This window comes from Oxyura jamaicensis, chromosome 3 (genome assembly GCF_011077185.1).
Source record: "Oxyura jamaicensis isolate SHBP4307 breed ruddy duck chromosome 3, BPBGC_Ojam_1.0, whole genome shotgun sequence".
In the NCBI taxonomy this organism is placed as follows: Eukaryota; Metazoa; Chordata; class Aves; order Anseriformes; family Anatidae; genus Oxyura; species Oxyura jamaicensis.
Window position 1 is genome coordinate 652,747 of NC_048895.1, and position 19,274 is coordinate 672,020.

Below are 19,274 nucleotides of genomic sequence, written 5' to 3' on the forward strand. Positions count from 1 at the left end.
GGTGCTCTTTAGAAGCCACCTGAGCAGCCTCTGGTCCTGGGCTGAGGCCCAGCCTCTGTCAGGGCAGGCAGCTGCCTCCAGCTGCCTCAGGCACTTCTCCATTCAGTGGCATGTGGCTTGACTCCTGAAGAACCAATGGGGATGAATGTGAAAGCCCACTGTGCATAGTGAGGCAAAAAGCTGTCAGAAATCCAAGATTTAGGCAAGAGCTAGGTGTGGAGACTGGGTCTTAGCCCTAGTACTTGGCTTGTCCCCATCTAGGTCTCCAGCTTTGTCTGGGATGGAGATGATGGCAAGTTCTTGTTCTGCAAAATTCTCTGAGATGTGCAAGAAGCTGATTTAAGTGGAAATGTGAAGTGGGCTATAGTGTGGAGTCCGTGTTGTGTGTTGGTTCCTCCAGTGCACACTTAAAGATAATGTGTTTTCATGGACACAGTTCAGTGTATTAAAAAAACAAGTTTCCACATGGTTACAGCACCTTGGAGTAAATGATGAATGCTAGGACTCTTTCTCCTATTCAGAAACAGTGAAAAGCAGTTTAATATGGCTGACACTTCTGTAACTGAACATTGATGCCAGGCTGAGACCCTTAAAGAAAAGCTGTTTGCAAGCAAACCTTATGTCATGCTTTGCTTGCATTCTTATTGTTAAGAATGTTTCAGTGGGATCTTTATTTTAGCTTGGGTTTTGTGAAGCTCAGGGTGTAATGCTCCTTGTGTCCCTGGGTGCGTTGTCCAAATAGCTGAAGCTTGGAAGAAAATGCTGATTTTCTTGACTTCCGTGACGCTGGCTCATGATGCCAGTTGGGATGTTCCAGCCTGCTGGGGCTAATTAGACATCATTGTCTGAGCACAAACCCAGGGTCTCTTCAGACAAGCGCTTTAACTCCCAGTCCTGTCCATTCTCAGCTGTGCTCTCAGTGCAATCCAGCTCACTTTGCTCACTGGCAATTAAACTTTCTCTGCGTGTAGGTTAGTTTAATATTAGACTTAACCTAGCAGATATAAAAAGTTTTGTTCATATAACTACCATGATTTAAAAAGTAAAGAAATCAGCAGGTCTGTTTTGCATCATGTTGGCCATGAGTGGTTAAAAAAAAGTTGATTGACTTGAATGTGGAGGGCACAGTACAACAATATTTACCTGACTGTAGGGTGCAAAGAAACAAGTGATCCAAAGCTGTTGGTTTTGCCCTCAGAAAGACATGCTCATTCCAGAGCAGACTGACATCTGGGTTTTCTCAGAAAGGTTTGTAATCTCAAATATTGGTTGAGATATAGTTCCCAAGACCAAACAGGCTTAGAAGAAGAAAATGCCCTAGCTGTCTCCATATTGTTCTGGGCTGTTACAGGTTGAAAGCTAACCCTGCTTAGATGCTAAAAGACTTGCTCTGTGGTAAGTGAAGTGATGTTTAAATATTGTGTAATCTGAATTATTGGTGCCACTTCACTGGGCTTTGTTTCCCTTTGCTCTTCAGTGTATCACTGATTTGCTCGCTTTGAGGTTGCATTTCATTGCATTTCTATCCCTCTGTCTGCCTGTATCATTAACTAGCTCTGAGCCTGCAAGAATCTGGACCAGTGCATGCACGTATCTGTGTACTGCTTGTTCTTACTTTTTCCTCAGATATTTATAGAAACACAGTTCTGTTGTGTCAATGTAAAGGTTTCTGCAGGTCAGCCAAAGGACGTTGCATCTGAAGGAATGCAACTAGCAGGTCTGTGTGACACCGTTAGCTCCGTGATTACCTGTCTTTCTAGGAGAATCCTGTGTTTTGCAAATAGGAACAAAGCATGCTGTATGGAATAGGGTGGGAGGGAGGGGAAGGAGGGAAAAGGGTAGTATTTGAGAAATGGTATATTAGGGCATAACCTGAAATGACATGTACCAGCAGGAAGTGAGATGAATACTAAATTACACTTTTCACACACAGATTATGCTTTTCCAACCTGAACTAACAAAGTTTGCATAAACCCAGAGACCCAAATATGTCCCCTGCCCCTCTTGTGTGGTGACTACGGTTTGGGTCTGCTCTCTGGACACATCCAGTTTGCCTCCAGCCCCGCTGCTGCTCCCTGCTCCCACACCAGGCTTCTTTTACTAATGGAAACACATATTTCTTTTCTATCCTTTGACAACTGCTTGGGTTGGGGGGGAAGAATAAAGAGAAAATATGAACTAAGCATCTGTGTTTTCTGGGATTTTTCCTCATTGGCTTAATTGCAATAACATTTATATCACATAATATAGTCCACCAAGGTTGTAATTTTCCTATCATCTAAATTGCAGGCTGAAAAGTGTGTTAGGAAAGAACTGTAGAGAATGAATTGCTGCTTTCAGAATGACTACTGTTAACTGACAATGTGACCGGCAAATGATTACCAAAGACAGGATGTTTTTGTGTATGTTAGTGAACTGTAGCATGGTGTTTCTAAATGTGTCTCAGCACACACTGAATAATACATTTTAACTAAAAGAAATCATCTCCTTCAAACATGTACCTATATTTCTTATAGGTGCTTATAAATAATAACAAAAAAGAAAAGGGGACAGATTCAATATGCCTAATTCTGTATCTGTGTATTACTAAAGGAGATATAATTAAAGGGATTTTTGAATTTAATTTCTGATATTGTTTGTGAATGTTTTGATGTCCCTGTGAGACCCATCAACTTCACGTGTTTCTAACCAGCTGTGCTTTCCCAGGACTCATGTTGTGCATTGCTCCTGCAGCATGGAAGTGGTTGGAGCTGTGCAAGATGCAGAAAAGCCCAGTCCTCCCGAGGGATGTATGCAAAGAGGAATGTATATTGTAGTCAGTGTGATGGGTTCAAGTAAGGGGACAGCAGTTGCCTAGCCTGCTGCGTTTTTCCCTAAAACCTGTTTTCCAAATTTAGGTCCTTTGTGAGATCCCAGTGCTTCAACTCTGAGCTCTGAAATGTTTGCCTCAGCACAAGTAAGAAGGACAAGGAATGCTGCCTAAGCTTTTTTTTTTTTTTTTTTTTTTTTTTTTTTTCCAATTTTCTTCTACTTAGCTTATTTATGTTCAAATACATATGGAAGTCAAAATGATAGCAATTCAAATGGCTTTAAAAACAAATTAAGAAGTCTCAAAATTTACCCATGGTCTATGTTTACAGAAAAATGTTTCTATGGATTTAAGTTTCGGGGTGGGGTTGGGAGGTTTGGGTTTTTACTTGTACCCACTCGTAGAGGCTTTTTGTTTATTCCATTACTAAAACTACAAATGCTGTAAAGCTGGCTTTAATAAAGACAAATTCAGAGAGCAGCCCATGGCTGTGCTGATTTTCAAGTTCATGTTCTCTGGTCCTGGAGGATTTGTCTGGATCCCGTTTGGTTGTTGCTCCTGTCCCTTCCCCTTTAATTTTGTTTTTGCACCTAGACCCTGCAATGCCTTGGTGTTTTGGTTCAGCCCATCCATATCTAATGTTAATAGGAGGGGAGCTTCACTGCTGAATGAATGGAAGCACTGTATGAACAGGGAGAACAAAAGCAGACTGTTTCGTTCCTGTACGCTCCGATTTGCTTTCAGGCTTTTCTGGTTCAGTCAACTGCAATGTGTTGTTGGACACTTTAACATGCATTAAAGTGCCTGGCACATCAAACACCCTGAAAGTCCTGAGGAATAGATTTGAGATGTTGCAGCATGCATATTCACAGTGCCTTGCGTTCTGGCTTGGCAGAAAGCATCATGGCACATTATTTCTCATGGTAATGCAGGATGCACAAGTTCATAATGAGCAGTAAATGACCAGTTAATTTAATACAATGGATGGCTTTGATGTATCAGAAATATTTTAATTATTTTTTTTAAAAAAAAAACACCAGTGTGGTCATGTTCAAAATGAATGCAAGCAGCCTGTGAAATTGCCAATTTAATTAGTGGGTACTGCAAGGATTCAAAAACTGCTAAATTACCTTGTCTTCTTATTGAATAGCCCTACTCCGTATGTATATGTATGTATATCTCCATCTTGCTTCCAAGCCTAGTTTTAGCTTTTGGGGGAAAAAAAATCTGGTATTTGAGAGTGGTTGTGATTTTTTTTGTGTTGTTGTTGTTTGTTTGTGTGTTTTTGTTTTTGCATAGTGAGGGTGTTTTTTTTTTTTCTTTTTGCATAGTATTCCACAGCACCATCAGGGTTTATTTTTTTCTAAAGATATCAAAAGGTTATTTTAGTAAAATGCATATGGTGGCCTCCTTGCTCATGCTCTGTTTGGTCTCTGAATTACAGTTTAGTAAATATTTCTTACAGCACATTTTAAGCCCTTTTTACCAGACACAGGTTAAAGGAATTAGATGTGGTGAGAATAAAGCCTTCTGCATATTTATGATGCCAAAAGAAACTGCCCTAAAAGGCTTTTGATTATTTAAGTCTTAATTTTTTTTTCTTGTACAACTCCTTGCTGGAAGAAAATATTAGTGCATCGGCATCTCTGAGGCCTTGAAGTACTGAAGCACCAGGTGAAGAAAGCAATTTCATGGTTCATGCCACCATTAATGTCTTGTTGTAATCTTCGGAGAGCAAGTCCCTTCTGTTTAAGTTTGGGATAATGAAGAATTTAACTTTTCGGTTCTGTCAAATTAGTCATCAGAGTGAAAATGGGGACCTGCTTCCCTTTTGGTTATGTGGAGATTGCCTGCGCGGACACATAAGTGAGCATTACAGGTGATTCTTTCTCCACGTGGAGGTAGAGAGGTTCCATTTATTGCCATCAAATGCATTAAGCTGGAAGTCAAAGCCCTTAGCTTTTTGCTTGCTGCTAGTCTGGACCAGAAGACAATCAAACCATAAGGGTCATTTTCTGCATGAGCTAACCTTTTCCTCTCTTATGGTTTGAAGCCTTTGTTGACAATGAGATGCTCAGTGGGAACATTAAATTAACACTTCATATTCGTGGCTGTAAATTTACTGGCAAGCTGAGGAAAAGTCAGGGAAAACAAACACTCCATCATTTCTGCTTCATTTAGCTGCTGAATGGGGACACTCTCACCTGCAGAGAAAAGAGGTCAGGGCAAACAAGGATAATTTTAATCTGACTCTCAGCCTAGTCTTTAGTAGCGGTGGATTGTGTTGCTTTCTGTGCAGAAAGTAAAGGTGAGAGTGAGGTGAGAGCAAGAAAATGGATAAGTACTGTGTGAAATGCTTGAGAGACCTTGTCGCGGGCAGGAAGGGATGGATTGTTGTACTGGTTACTACGGAAACTAGCTGGCTAAATACTATTAATTTTGCAAACTACAGAATCAGTTTGCTCTCAGATAATAGTTGCAGCAAGGTTTCCTTGTGTAAGCCAGAAGATAGCAGTGAATTTCACGGCTGAAGGTTTAAAAACCAAGATGCTTTCCTTCACAACGAGATAACGATGTCCGATGGTGACTTCATCTTCCCAAGTCATGTGTTACATGTCGCCTGTCACTTCCCCAGGTCACAGTCACTATTGCGATGGCTTTCAGGTGCGGATGGGCAAATAATGCTCGTTTCTGTTGTAGTGCTGAGTAATATGACAGCATTTGGTTGTCACCACCCGTCAATGTGTGTGACATCAGTGCCCACGTTCCCAAAAGTCTCGGGGTGCCTTAAAACTAGCTGTGCAAGGCTTTTTGCATTACTCCATTAGTGTCATTTGTGAGTGGTATAAATTCTATGAAAAGGGGAAACATTAATTTTGGAAAGATGCTTGGAGATCAGAGTAAGACAAATACCGAATGCTTGACCTACAGCACTTGTATTTGCTTGCTTCTAAATGTCTGTATCTCTGTCAAAAATGTTACGGAAAGGCTGTAGATATTTAGTTAATTTTGGCAAGACTTGTTCTTGCAATGCTTGGCAGGTCTTGCTGCGATGCTTGTTTGGATGTTTGGGTTTCAGAGCAGCTTGCTGCCAATTTTGGTGAGAGCTGCTGTGGCAGAGAAAGGATGGTGTGGGGCAGCGGAATGATGCTCGCTGCTGTGAGGGGCATCACCACCTGGGGACGTTTCCATCACAGGCCCAACCTCGTGGGGGCCAAGCCCTGTAACCTCTCATTACCTCACTGCCTTTCACATTTGGAGCTGTGGTGGCGGGTCTGGGGGATTAAGGGGGATTCTGGCCTGTGCGGGAGGGGTGGGGGCATGCTTCCAGTCTCCCTCCCAGGTGGTCCCGTAGGGGCTGTGGGGCTGGGCTGCCAGTGGCTACCGCAGCACTGGGGCTGCCTTTGATGTGTGGTGGTGAAGGGAGCGGGGCTGCGGGCGGGCGACTGGTGAATGCCTGGCGCGGGGCTGCCCAATTTCCCAGGGGGTCGCAGGGTCAGGTTTGTATTTAGTTAGCAGTAATGATCTCGTTAGGGATCTGAATGGACCACCGTCCTCGCTCTTTCAGGGATGCGAGCGTGCCTTGCCTTCACCGCTCCTCCTGCCTTGTGTGGGCTGCGACAGGGACGTGAGCGACGAGCAATGGGCGGCCACACTTGGGGGCTACCGACAGCCATGGGGGACGGGGGCACCAACACTGCACCCCAGCACTGCTGGGCCTCAGCTTCCATGGATGGGAAAGGGGTGGAGGGAATGAGTCTAATGTTGTGGGGGTAAAGCATGAGGAAGGCATTGAGCAGCCACGGGAGATTAAGGAGCTGAGAAAGTGACAAACTGATAATAGAAAGCACTTCCAGTAGTAGTAATCCTTGACATGTAAGGACAAATATGAATGCTTTTGTTCTTGAATTTAGATTATCTTTCAGTGCAGGCCTAAAATTTCAAGCAACTTCATGTGCCTGTGGTGCAAAGTGGGAGCTGCTGGGCTCCGGGAAGCACTCCCCAGGGAGCAGGATGAGACACAGGGCAGAGCAGTGCCTTTCTCGTCTCATCCTCTGGTTTGTATCGGGCAGCCCCCCCCTGCTGCTCTGCCATACAGCATCCCTAGCCTGCCTGTGCACACCCAGCAGGCCTGGAAGTGGTGTTTAATAAATTTCTTAGTGCTCTTACCAAAAAATAGGCTTCATGAGGGCATTGCAAATCAGGCAGTTTTTATGGGCACGTGGCTCTACAGGAAGGTCTGAGGCAAGGAGAAAGGAGACTTATGTGGTGCAGTGACACTTTTATGATAATTAGAGCATGTTACAGGGAGAAAGAGTGAAAGGAAATGCATAAAATAAAGAAACGAAATAAAACTGATTTTTAGCCACACAGCTTTCTGATCCAATTGCAGAGAATTGCAATACCATACAACAGTGCTACAGATACTTTAATTGGCTCTTTCTGTGGGCTGCCGGGCTGGAATAGAAGTCTGTCTACCTATGTACTTGGGAATTTGAAGTGTGAGTAAGGGCCTGGAGGAAAAGAGATGCTCCTGATGGCAAGAAAGGATAGATCTTAAGGTCCTTAAAGCAAATTGTTATGGGGAGAATAATCAATTAAGTAAAAATCCCTCTAAACATAACCGAGTGTTGCTGGGAATTCTGTGCGTGGCTTCTCCTTGCTGCTGTGAAGTAAACAGCAAAAAAAACGAGCCACATCAGTTGGACTAATGCATTCATTCGGAGTGCCTGACACCAGCACACATGCACAACCCGCATTCCTGCTGGTGGTCAGGGGCGATAGGTGAGGGTCCTTAAGGGTCGGCGCCAAGGGAGGGGAGAAATGGATGGGTGACTCCTCAGCCATGCCTGTAGCAGGTCTGCACCTTCACTGCCCAAAGTGCTCCTTTGGTACCTCCATTCCTTCTCGAGGAAGGGGTGTGTGGGGGCTGGGGAAGGGGGAGACGGAGAGAGAGCCCAAACGAGTTCAGGGTTGGGTGGTGGGGCCTCTAGACCTGCTTTGCTGCTGAAAATATTGCCATTCATGTTACTGACCTCTTAAAAGATAAGGTTGAAATGTGCAGCCACACAGCTGAGAAGAGAAAAAGAGGATCAGACGCACAACCCCCATGTATATATGATAATTTCTAGTCTTGGTTTATCTTGTAGGAATTACAAGATACTGAGTAGGAAATAAATCATAATGTCAGGACTAAATGCTGTTTTCCTTCTCAGTGTGATTTGCAGCATCCCAGTCAAACAGATTTTGTTCCTTCTCACAAGATTCTCCCCCTTAATTGAATTATGCCCCTGACTAGCAAATGGGATTTGTTCTTTGAGATACAGGGAAATTACCATTTGATGAAACAATGCTTTACTCCTTCATCACCTGCACAAACATCCTTCAGGAAAACTATTATGCAGATATCCTTGATTACAGAGTATTGTTCCTTTTGATCTCTAGCTTCACTTGTTGTAATCAACAACAATGTAATACCGCATGAATATTATACCGCGAGTACACAGATGCATTTGAACTGTCCTCGACAATTGTTTGCTGACTGTTTTCTTCAGAACTTCAAAAGAGTTTCTCGGTTCCATTTAATTAAAATGCTCTCTGCTGCAGACGGTTCATTGGCAGGCAGATACTGTCAGTGGGTTGCTGGGTGCATGATGGTACCTACTCACTTCTCAGGGCTGGCGCCTTCAGAGTAATGCTAATGATCACCAGGAACTGGATTTTCTGAGGAAATCAAGTAACCTGAGCTGATATAGATATTTCTATGCTAAAACTGTGCTTGGTCAGCAGGAAACTTGTTAATTCTGTACTGCCAATTTTTGGCAGTTAACTCTGAAGTGCAACTTTAACAAGAATTTATGACAGCCCTGATCACAAAGGGCTTTGCCTGGCACAGCAGGGAGCTGCCATGTGCCATGGGGACCAGTAGGCACTCAAAAGGAGCTGCTACTCTGTCGTGGCTAGACAGTCCCCTGTTAGCTACAGTATGTGTCCCTCTACCTGAAAAATGAGCCAGCAAACCTGGCAAGGTGGGCAACAAAATCTGTACCCACAGGTGGAGGGGTGGCAGCTAATCCGACTAGCAGGAACTCTTCCGATTTCCTTGGCACAGCACCTGCTGATCTGCACTGTTACTAGCGAGCTTATGCAGCTTGCTAGAGCTGCGACAACACGCAAAAAGGTGTGTGTGTGGCATGGGCATGGTACCTGGTTAGAGTGTAGTCCCAGAGCAGTTAAACCCCCGGGTGCCCAGTGCAATTTGGCAGGAAATTCAGCAGAGTCCAAAACACCATGAGGAGCTTGGAACATTTAAATTTCTCTGGGACTTTCTCTGTTGATGGGGCGTGAGCCTGGCTGTGCAGCATGGCCTCATGCTGTAGTGGGGCAGGTGTGCGCCATTTCACTTAAAGCATAAAATTGATGTTTACTCTGGCAGTCTGAAAACTAAAAGGAAGAAACCATAAAAATAATTATTTACTAACTGAGCAGCTAGTTTCATTTATTAGTTTCACATCTCTTACAGAGCTAATTACAGTGAATCTCATTAACTGCATGGAGTGGGCTGAAGAGCAGCTTTCCCGAGGCCAGTGGCTGATGTAGACTTAGTGCCTGCGCTGGCAACAATCATCAAGAAATCCTGATTTCCCAGGGCAATAGGCTTGGTGCTAATTTACACGGACCTTTTTAGCACATGCTGATGTCTAGTGGTGAAGACTTAGAGGTGTACTTGAAAAGTTTAGAAACTCTGATCTAGACTTAAGTGCCAGAGATGTTCCATAACGTACAGGTGTTTAAAGAGGTGGCAGAGTATTGTGGTGTCTTGCAGTTACAAATCAGTGCACAGTACCCCACATTTTCATATTTTAACTCATGAATCAAGTTAATTTAGATTATTTTACATTTTTGCTACCTAGCCCTAGTTACCTTTTGGCCCAATGAAGTATTTTCAAAGTATTTTCACATAACTTGTATTTATAAAATAAAGATACTCTTAGTTTGTTCATCCATGTTATGGCCAGGAACAAGGCTGTGCTTTGGCAAGGCACTTGGGATGTATGTGGGGTGCAAAGACAGCTGCTCACAGGCTGCAGCCTGTTCCCTGCTGCTGCTGCGCTCCCCAGGGCTCTGGAAAGAAGGCACCTGCAGGGTGAGGAGACCTTCCCCTCAGTGGCTGGTAGTCATGCAGTAGTGAAAGGGCAAATCACAGGTCCAAATTTATTTCAAGAAATTACCTGTTTCGTGTCCCCCAGTGTAAAAGAACCTTATGTACAGAGAGGCCAGCAGGCCAGTTAAAACATTGGTTCCTCAGCTGGGGATTTTGCTGTTTGGCATTAAAAAAAAATGGTCTATAGGAATGTGTCTATCACTGCTCCTGACCTACCTGGCAGCTTTCTGCAGTGCTGGTGCTACAAATGGCCTTCCTGGTGGGAATGGCATGGGGAGCAGAGGAGTTGTGGTCATTTTGAATCTTGTTCCTCTTGAGCATTCAAAAAATAATGTCTTCCCAAAGTTGGGGGGGGGGAGGGGAGTAGGAAAGCAGGTGCAAGAAATGGAATTTTAACTAAAAATAGCATATAAACCAGACTCCAAAAGCTGGAAAGTTCAAGAAAGCAGCAAAATGTTCTTTAATTTGTGACAATGGGAGGGAGCTGCTGTCAGAGGTGCCCAGCAGAGTGCCCAGAGCTGGGTGCTGCTTCCCCTTCTGCACAATGGCAACTCTGACAGAGCAGGGCTGCTTTAGGAGAATTGGTTGTTTCCATATTTTTATCTAAGATATGAATAAGGAATAAATCGTGGCTCAATGCACATGTCCAGTACCTAATCCTTCCAGCTACTGAGAGATTAGTAAGGCCTCAGCAGAGCTAAAAATGAGACCCCTTGTCTGGATCCCAGAAGCAAGGTGTGAACTCTGGAAACACTGAGGTCCCAGTTGCTATCACGGGGTGCTAGGTAGAAATGTTTCCAAGGGTTGGGTTCTGCAGTGGCCAGCAGATGATTTAGCAGGTCCGCTTCTGGCTATACAACAAACCCATTGCTGTCAGAGCCCTGCCAGGATCCAAGCTGTCCAGGGGCTCTCATTCGGTTTCTACAGCCAGGGGTGTGCAAGAAGCAATGCAGTCAGCACAGCAGCCCCTTGTTCATGAAAGATGCGTTTTTGTCAGGATTTGATGGCTGTGGCTTAATCCAGGATATGGAGGAGAGAAGTTGGTGGCTGAAGCTGCTCATTTAATTTGCTTGGATGCAGCCACTATCACGTTCATTTGTGTTTTCTGATGATTCCCAAGACTTTGGGTGCTTGAAGTGCCAAATGTTAACAGCAGAAAAAGCAGCAGGTCCAAAAGCAAGGCCTGTTCAGCAAGGAGTGGATTTCAGAAGGAATATAAATTGGTCTGCTGCCAATTTTGTTTCTTGACCATACAGTAACTTTGTAATTAATGTGTTAGCTGGCTGCCAATTAACAAGCAAAATTGTTTCGGCTGCCGAATGCTTTTTCACTCCCAGTCTATTTGCTTTTTCTCTTCTGCCTTTCATCTCTGCAGTCGGTCGGGTACCACCGCTGAAGCCATCTGCCCCTCTGTTCTGGGAGCTGCTGTTGTAGCTCCTGGTCCCCTGCTGCCTCCAATCTAGCCCCCCTCAGGCTTGCCTTGCACACTGGTTTGTGGCTTTCTTCCTTGCTTCATTCAATCACGTTTTTCTTCATTCTTAGAATCACAAAATCAGTCAGGTTGGAAAAGACCTCCAAGATCATCTAGTCCACCCTTTAACCTAAATACCAAAGTCCCCCACTGAACCATGTTCTAAACCTATGCATTTCTTTAAGACCTCCAGGGATGGTGACTCAGCCAATTCCCTGGGCAGCCTATTCCAATGTTGCACAGCCCTTTGGGATCAGTCACCAACATCCTGTTCCCCTTTTCCATACTCCCCTGTTACAGGCTTTCCATGCACTCTCCCATGCTTCAGTGGTTGAGATGGGTCTCTTGGTTTTTCTATTGCTCCAAAAACATTGCTAGATCTTTGGATATGATTTCTCCAGTGTGCCAGACGGTGGTGGACTCATCTGCAGTCTTGTTAGGAGTTTCCTCCATCTCGTCTTTCCTGTGTTGCTGAGAATGGATGCTAGCTTCACCAGGATGGAGGTAGGCAGGTTAGCTTTCCTCTCTCCAAAAGGCTGCACATGGATGTGGAGATGCAGAAACCTAATCTGCAACCCAAACTGAATAATGGTTTTATTGAAGCTTGGGCTGGGGCAGTGGGAAAGAAGTGAAGATAGATGTGGCCATGTCCTTCTGTTCTCTGGCAGCTAGCAGAGTGGGGGCTCTGGGTCACAGACATCAGTAAGGATGAGGAGGGTCCTCAGATGGATGAGGAGAGATGCCTGCCTTGCCAGGCAGGGCTGCTGTTATGAAATGGCCCCAACCATGGGTAGCTGCAGTGGGCAGAGCTGGGGGCTGCATGGACACATGGTGTGGGACTTGCTTGGCCAGATGGGTGGCTCAGGTGATGGCCTACCTCTGCTGCTCTTTTCTGGGGAAGAATGGAAGGAGGTTTTCCCAGGGCATGGGGCATCTCAGCCGAAAAAAAAAAAAAAAAAAAAAAAAAAAACAGAGGACCTAAGCTGATCAGCTGTGTGCTGAAACCATCTTTTGCTTGGTGCTGACTGCAGGAGGCTGGTGTGGGTACAGATCTCTGCACCTGCACCAGTGCCAAAGGTGTCTGATGGTGCGGGAGCTGACATCTCCTTGGGACAAACTCCCCTGGGACTCAAGGTATGCCCTAAGCCCTCTGGCTCTGCTCTCCTGCTTCATCATAATGTTAACAAAGCCCTTCAGCGCATCTAATTTAGTTACCTATTCATCCTCTCCATATGCGTTGCGTGTGTCTCTGGCATATATATGTATATAATTCTTATTCTCCAGATTCATAAAATACCCTCTAGGAGTGGGGCTGGGTGCGGGTGACCCAGATGCACAAGAGGAAATGTTTCATATCTCAAGGAGTGCCGTATGTGCACCCCGGCAGCCCCTCCCTCCCGCCTATCAGATGTAGGGCTTAATGGGTTTAAGAATTAGAGCAGCTGCTTGGTGCAGAATTTATTGACTGATTGTGCATAACAAGTGGAATTAAGACTGTAATTGGCTGAGCTGCTCCTTGTCAGTTTGAAAATTTTTACTTTTTTGGAGGCTTGATATTTTCATCAAGGCTCCCAGACTCTTCCCTCCCTCCCACCTTGTTGTACCACTTTCGGGACTGAGAAGTAACCAAGTAGAAACCTGCCCATCTCCTGGGGTTGGAGCTGGCCCCTTCATTGGTGGCCTGGAGAATGAGGCTGAGATGGGGAGGGAGCAACAGTGTCCATGGCACCTTCTCTGCAGCAGCTACTGCTGGAGGCAGTTAGAAACCCCACCTCAGAGCTGGTCACCTACTGTGTCCCAGCCTGCAGGTGTGGGCTGTCACTGCTGCAGCCCTGTATGAATCAGATCTAAACTTGCTCCCAGGCCCTAGGTGGAGTTCGGCAGCTCTTAGGCCTGGCTGCATGGCAGGGGATGAGAGCAAAGGCTAGTAGATGTTGTGGGGCACAAAGCCACTCCACAGGTCACCTCCCTGAGCAAGCATGTCCCTTCACAATGGTCCTGGCTCCCCTTGTAAATGCCCCTCATGTAGCCAGTCTCTTCCAGAATAATCTTTCTTCAGTTTCCCACCATTGGCATAGAAGTAATAAGCTGGTTTGGTGTGTTAAGGCAGAAAAGGGGTCTCACCTGGAAGATGAGTTGCCATTGAAGCATTGGTCCTGCTCTGTGCTGCAAGTCACAAGACTCCTGAAGTGCTGTAATAGTTTTTCCTTTCAATAAAGCAGGTCTCTGAAGGCCTCCCTGGAGAAACCTCACCTGTGCCTTTCTGCTTCCTCTTTCCACCTGTGTATATGGGAGGAAAAGATGAGCATGAATTTCAGAATTCTAGATCTAGAAATCTTGATGGATTCTCTCTGAAGAGACATGCAAAGTGTCTGTGCTCTCCACCCCACACCCAGGGCATGTGACCACTGTCACCTGCGGGGGACAAAGCCATGGGGTCTGTCCTTAATGCCAATAAACACTTGTAGGTATGCAGTAAAAAGGCAGCTTTGTGCATTGTGCAAAGCACTGCAGCCAGAACTGCAACCAGTACTGGTGTGTGGTCATGCTCACCACTGCATGGATGGGGCTTAAACTCCATAAACACTGTCAGAAACCTACGGCCCTGGTTTCAGCACAGGTATCCTCTCTGCCCAAATGCTGCAGTCAGCTACTGCCTTGAGGGATGGTGTGCTATTGTGTTTGAGAGCTGGAAGGAACTGGGTTGTTCCCTGAATATGCTGCTCTTCTCCTGAGCAATCTCTGGGAGGAGTAGCATGGTGCAGCTTGTAGGAAGTGTTTTTAGGTGAACTTAGTGAATTTCACATGGTGAATGAGAGGGCAAGGTCATGAAGGTCCCTTGGAGGCAGCTGACTCTGGCATGAACATGCTGTGGGAGGCCCTGTGAGCATGCAGGGACACACCTGGGGCAGGTATCAAATATTGCTGGGAATTCAGGTGAGGTTAGTCAAAATCCAAATTACTGCTTCCTTTTTTTTTTTTTTTTTTTTTTTGTTCACGTCTCTAATTCATTGCTGTAGTGTAAGGACCAAATTAGCAGCCATCTGGCTTTTCCCAGCTACTTACAACACATCTACTTTTGAATAAGAGTAGTGAGTCAGAAATAGCTTCCACTCTGAGTCTCAAAGCCTGCGTCCAATGCAAGCTTCCTGAACCACCTTGATTTTATTTGTGGTTTGCCACCTCAGTAACTGTGGACTTTGGGACTCTTGTCTGTCTGTGCCCACTTCTCCAGCTGTAATGTGGATGTGACAGGGCTATTCTGGCATCCTGGCACGTTTGGACCATTTGTACGGTCACACAATGTGTCTGCGCAGCACTGAGCATCAGAAAGCTCTCAGCAACACAGCTGCAAAACCAGAAAGTGTTTGCATTTCTTGCATGGAAATGTTTATCAATATTTCAGACTCTAGTGGAGGTAAGACAGGAGGTTTTTACTGCAGCAGGGCTTGTGGTCATCCTTGTATCCTTAGTCCTCTGTATCTAACAACACTGCGGTAAAAATAAAAGTGTTCTACAGTAAATGTATACTGGGTACCTATTTCCTGACAAATACCTCAGTGCAATGAAAATAAAGTGTTAGTGAGTCTCAGTAGTGTCCCCCAAAGAGGGTACTGCCACTTGCATTAATTTCAAGTCCCCTCCAACAGTCCTCAAGGTAACGTGCAGGATGCTGGAAAGCAGTAAGAGCACCCACAGCTCTGATTAAGGTTTTTTTTTTTTTGCAGGTTTGTCTGTGGGTATCCTCACTGAGGACCAGATTAGACCTGTCTGACCATTCACATTCCTGTTACAGATAAAAACAGAGGATGTAACAGGGCTGAGAGGTACTCCTACTTAGCATTAAAAAATGCTTTTGTTAACATCCTAGTAACCCTTTGGAAATATGAAAGCAGAAGCTGAAATCTGTTTTTGCAATGGATGAAAGGCTATTAAAACCTGCAGAAACCCAAAGTTTAGCATGGGAAGTCATGGTGAAGGAAGAGTGGAGCATGGGAATTTGCATTCAAGAGGGAGGAAAATGAGGGATTTGGGTAAAAAATAACAGATAGGTGCTGTGAATTCTCATTAAAAGAGGTTATAAAAGATACACTACATGATTCTGGTGACAGACCAACAAAGCTTTTTTCCCCATCATTGTTTATACTGTCACAGGATCCTCACAATAGATGATGGTTTAGCCTTGTACTCCATGGTTCATTATCTATTATTCTATTTATTAATGCATTCTTGGGTCTTAGTGATGTGATAAACCATCCATGCTTTTCTTTTATGGCTTAATAGGATTCTTCTAAACCCCCTCGATGTTTACATAACCTTGCAATTCACAGTTATCTATCATTTATTTCCTACTTTAGGTGCACTTGAGGGGCGCTCAGCCTGCGCGGTCTGGATGGGGTGCGTGGGGGATTAACATTCTTTATAACAAATGTTTCCACAAAATCCCGTTGGTGTGCCTTTGGAGGGGGCCGCCCCTCCACAAGGGTGGGATGAAGTGCGTGGCAATGGCAGATCTCCTCACATGGCCCGAGGGGGTTGAGGCCTACTCTGGGCAGCCCATGGCCTTGCCAGCCCTCTGCGGAAGACCCACGGGTGTGTGAAGGTGGGATTTAATGGTAAATAAAGATCAATTAAAGGCCAATTTAACACTGTCTCTGAGAAATTTTGACTCTTCTTGAGGAGCTTGGCTGAGGTGACTTGCAAGTCATGGAAGTGATAAATGGCAAAGCTGGAACCCAAGCTGCCACTCCCGGCCCCTCTGGCATGCCAGATTTCCTGCATTAAATCTTGGGAGAACAGGGCCGGCACCAGAGGCAGGAAGCCACTGAAACATGGCGCCGAACCTCTGTTAACAATGCTGGGGAATGGGATGCGAGACCTCATTTATGATTTCGTTCGTAATCCCTTCAAAATGAGTTGGTACCAGTATGTGATAAGTGGATTATGTGCTAGGCCCAAGTAAAGCCAGACACAATTAGTGCTTTAATAAACCAGTTGTATGCATTACTAACAACTAAGTCATGAGGGAATTGGTGTATTTACAAACCCTAATTAGTAGTTTGTTACTGTGATACCAAATTTAAACAAATCTGTAGCATTGCTGACCATCTGGGTAAGAAATCTCTGTTTTGAATTTAATTAGGAAATAGTTGTGACAGAAAATTGGTCCTGATTAGTTAGCTAACGATCAGCATTCCCCTAATTGAAATGAAGAACTGTCTGTGGGGTCTGTGAGATGTTTAGACATGAACAGAAACAATCAAAAAATATTCTGTCACTTAGGACTTTGTAAACTGCAACAATCGATTAAATAACACATACACTGCTATTTTAACAAATAAAATGCAAATGGTGTGGTTGTGACAAAATGAGAACCGTATGCTTCTCTTGCTTTGCTTTTGGAAGCTCAGCCAGAGCTGGGCCTGCCCCGGCTCTGGGTCTTGCTGCTGGTGCCTGGTGCTGGTCATGCAGATGGACGCTGCCCAGCCCCGTGCCCCTTGGGCTTTGAGAGGCCATGCCCGTGCCCCAAACTGAGAAGGGTCAGGAGCCTTCCTTGTTGTGTATGCCCTGCACTGGTGGCCGGTTGTAATGGGGGAGGGGGGGGAGGTGTGAGAGGCCTGCAATCAGATATGCATCGTTTACTGCAAACATGCTTGCAGCACAAGTGAGCATCTCAACCGTGTGATCAAAGGACAGATAGTTCCTTTAAAACACAGGCTACAGTTCTTAATTATTTTTCACTTCCTCCCTTTATAGTTCTCTCCAGGACTCCAGACATTAGGATTCCTGGTAAGCTTTCCAGATTAAAGAAAACACGCACTGGAAATAATAACCTGATTGCTGCTGTTCTAGCATTACTCGATACTGAGAAACTCTTTATATATTGTAATGGACAATGAAGTTTCTGTAGGGGCTTTAAATCACTTAATGTTGAAAGGAATTCCCAGACGGCTTTATCAGTCACTGCGTAAAATTGTTAGAGAACTCCACCAGCTAATAAATTTGATTTGGGATTTGTTTTGCTGACATTTGCACAAACCCTCTGAGAACTATAGTTACTGTATTCCTATACAGTATTTGAATTCAAAATTGAAATGCCTGTTCTGCTCTCCTCTGGGAGTGGAAATAAACTTTGTAATAGAATATGAATGCTGGTTGTTTTTCTTTTTAAGTCAGTGTGTTATTATTTGAGGAGATATAGTGTTTGACAAAACCATTTATTTTGTTTCAAATATTTTATTGAGTAATAAAACTAGTTTACACTGCTGCCGCACATGGGGATTTGTGCCTTTTAATGCACAAGGAAGAGGACTAAAGTAATGGGCACCCTGGCCCCACTGGTTCCACTTCAGAGCCCAGCCTCGTGGCCCTGCAACCACGACAGGTGCCAAGGCTGGCCATGGAGACATCACCTGGGCTCAAGGTCATTGATGCCTAGAAATAAAAGCCAGCTCATGTCCCAGGCTGGCTATTTTATTTTTTTCTACCCACGACTTACAGATAAATCACATGTGATGACTTTTCATGGATGTTTACATTCTGAAGGAAGAAAACCAGGGTTTACCTAAAGATGACTGCACCTGTTGCAGCCTGTCGGCTCTACTGCAGCGAGCCCCAGCAGCCCTGGGCTCACCAGCCAGAGATGCAGCCCCTGCCAGAATGGAAACTCGCCTTTTTATCTTTTTATCTTTCCCTCCCCCCCCTCCCCCCGGAGGGAATTGGGCTTCTGTTTAAGAAGCCTTGCTTCAAGTTCAGTTTTGTTTTCCTTTTTTCCTTGGGCTCCCTCTCCTGCCCTGGCAAGCACTTAATCTCCCCAATTCAGTCTCTCATCTGCTAAATGGAGCCAACAGTGACTCTTTTCTTCCCGCAGTGGGCTTGTAGACATGAAACCCTTGAGGGATGGTCTTGTTCTCTGGCTCTGCCCATGCCAGCTGTGCTGGATGCAAGAGCTGCTGTCTCCAAGTCAGAGCTCTCCCTAAAAGGGCTGCAATGGCAGCGGGCTTAGCAACCTGCTCTGTGAGCTTTTGGGAGAGCAAGAAGCTGAAAGCAACGTTTGTTGAGGCTGATGTGGGCAGCATCTCTACAGGGATGCTGGCTGGCAAATGTCACTGCTCTGAGTGCCAGTGGGGTATGTAGCATGTCTTGTGATGCTGTAGCAGCATGGCTGAGCAAAGTGGTGTGTGCATCAAGGCAATGGGCTCCTTCCTCAAAATACAGAGGAAGGAGCTTCTGCCAGGCCAAGTGGGCATCGTTCTCCCAGTGGTCGTGCTGCAGATGCTGTGCTGGTCATAGGTTTGATCTCCAGCTCGTTCCCCTGCAAAGAGCAAATCTGTGTTCTCGGTAAGTGATTCACTGCCTTTGTTCCCATGATAAATTGGGCAGTGCTGGAGCTGTGTTTGAGGCTGTTTCTGAAGCCATGACAAGCACTCCAACCCTGAACACAGGGTCCTCAGCCTGATGGTGCAAACCCAGATGCTCTCCTGCAGCTGGTATGGATGCTGATTTTTTCGAGGGGGTAAAGGGTTTAATGCTCTGGAAAACTCAGGGCCCTATGGAGCATGCAGGGATGTGTGCTGCCCATTGCTGCGCTGCTGCTTCCCTGTTGCCAAATATCCCAAAGTTGCAGATGGTGTTGGAGATTGATGACCCTGTAGCAGCACAAACAGGGAGTATTTTCTATGGCCAGTGGTGCGCAGTGCTGAAGCTTCTCCTGCCTTGGGTTTCCACCCTTCCAAGGCTCTTGTGACAAGGTGGCACACAGTGGTGGCACTTCCTCTTCAGGAACTTCTGTGCAGCAGTGTGCGAGGCTCTCCGTGCCCCAGGAACCA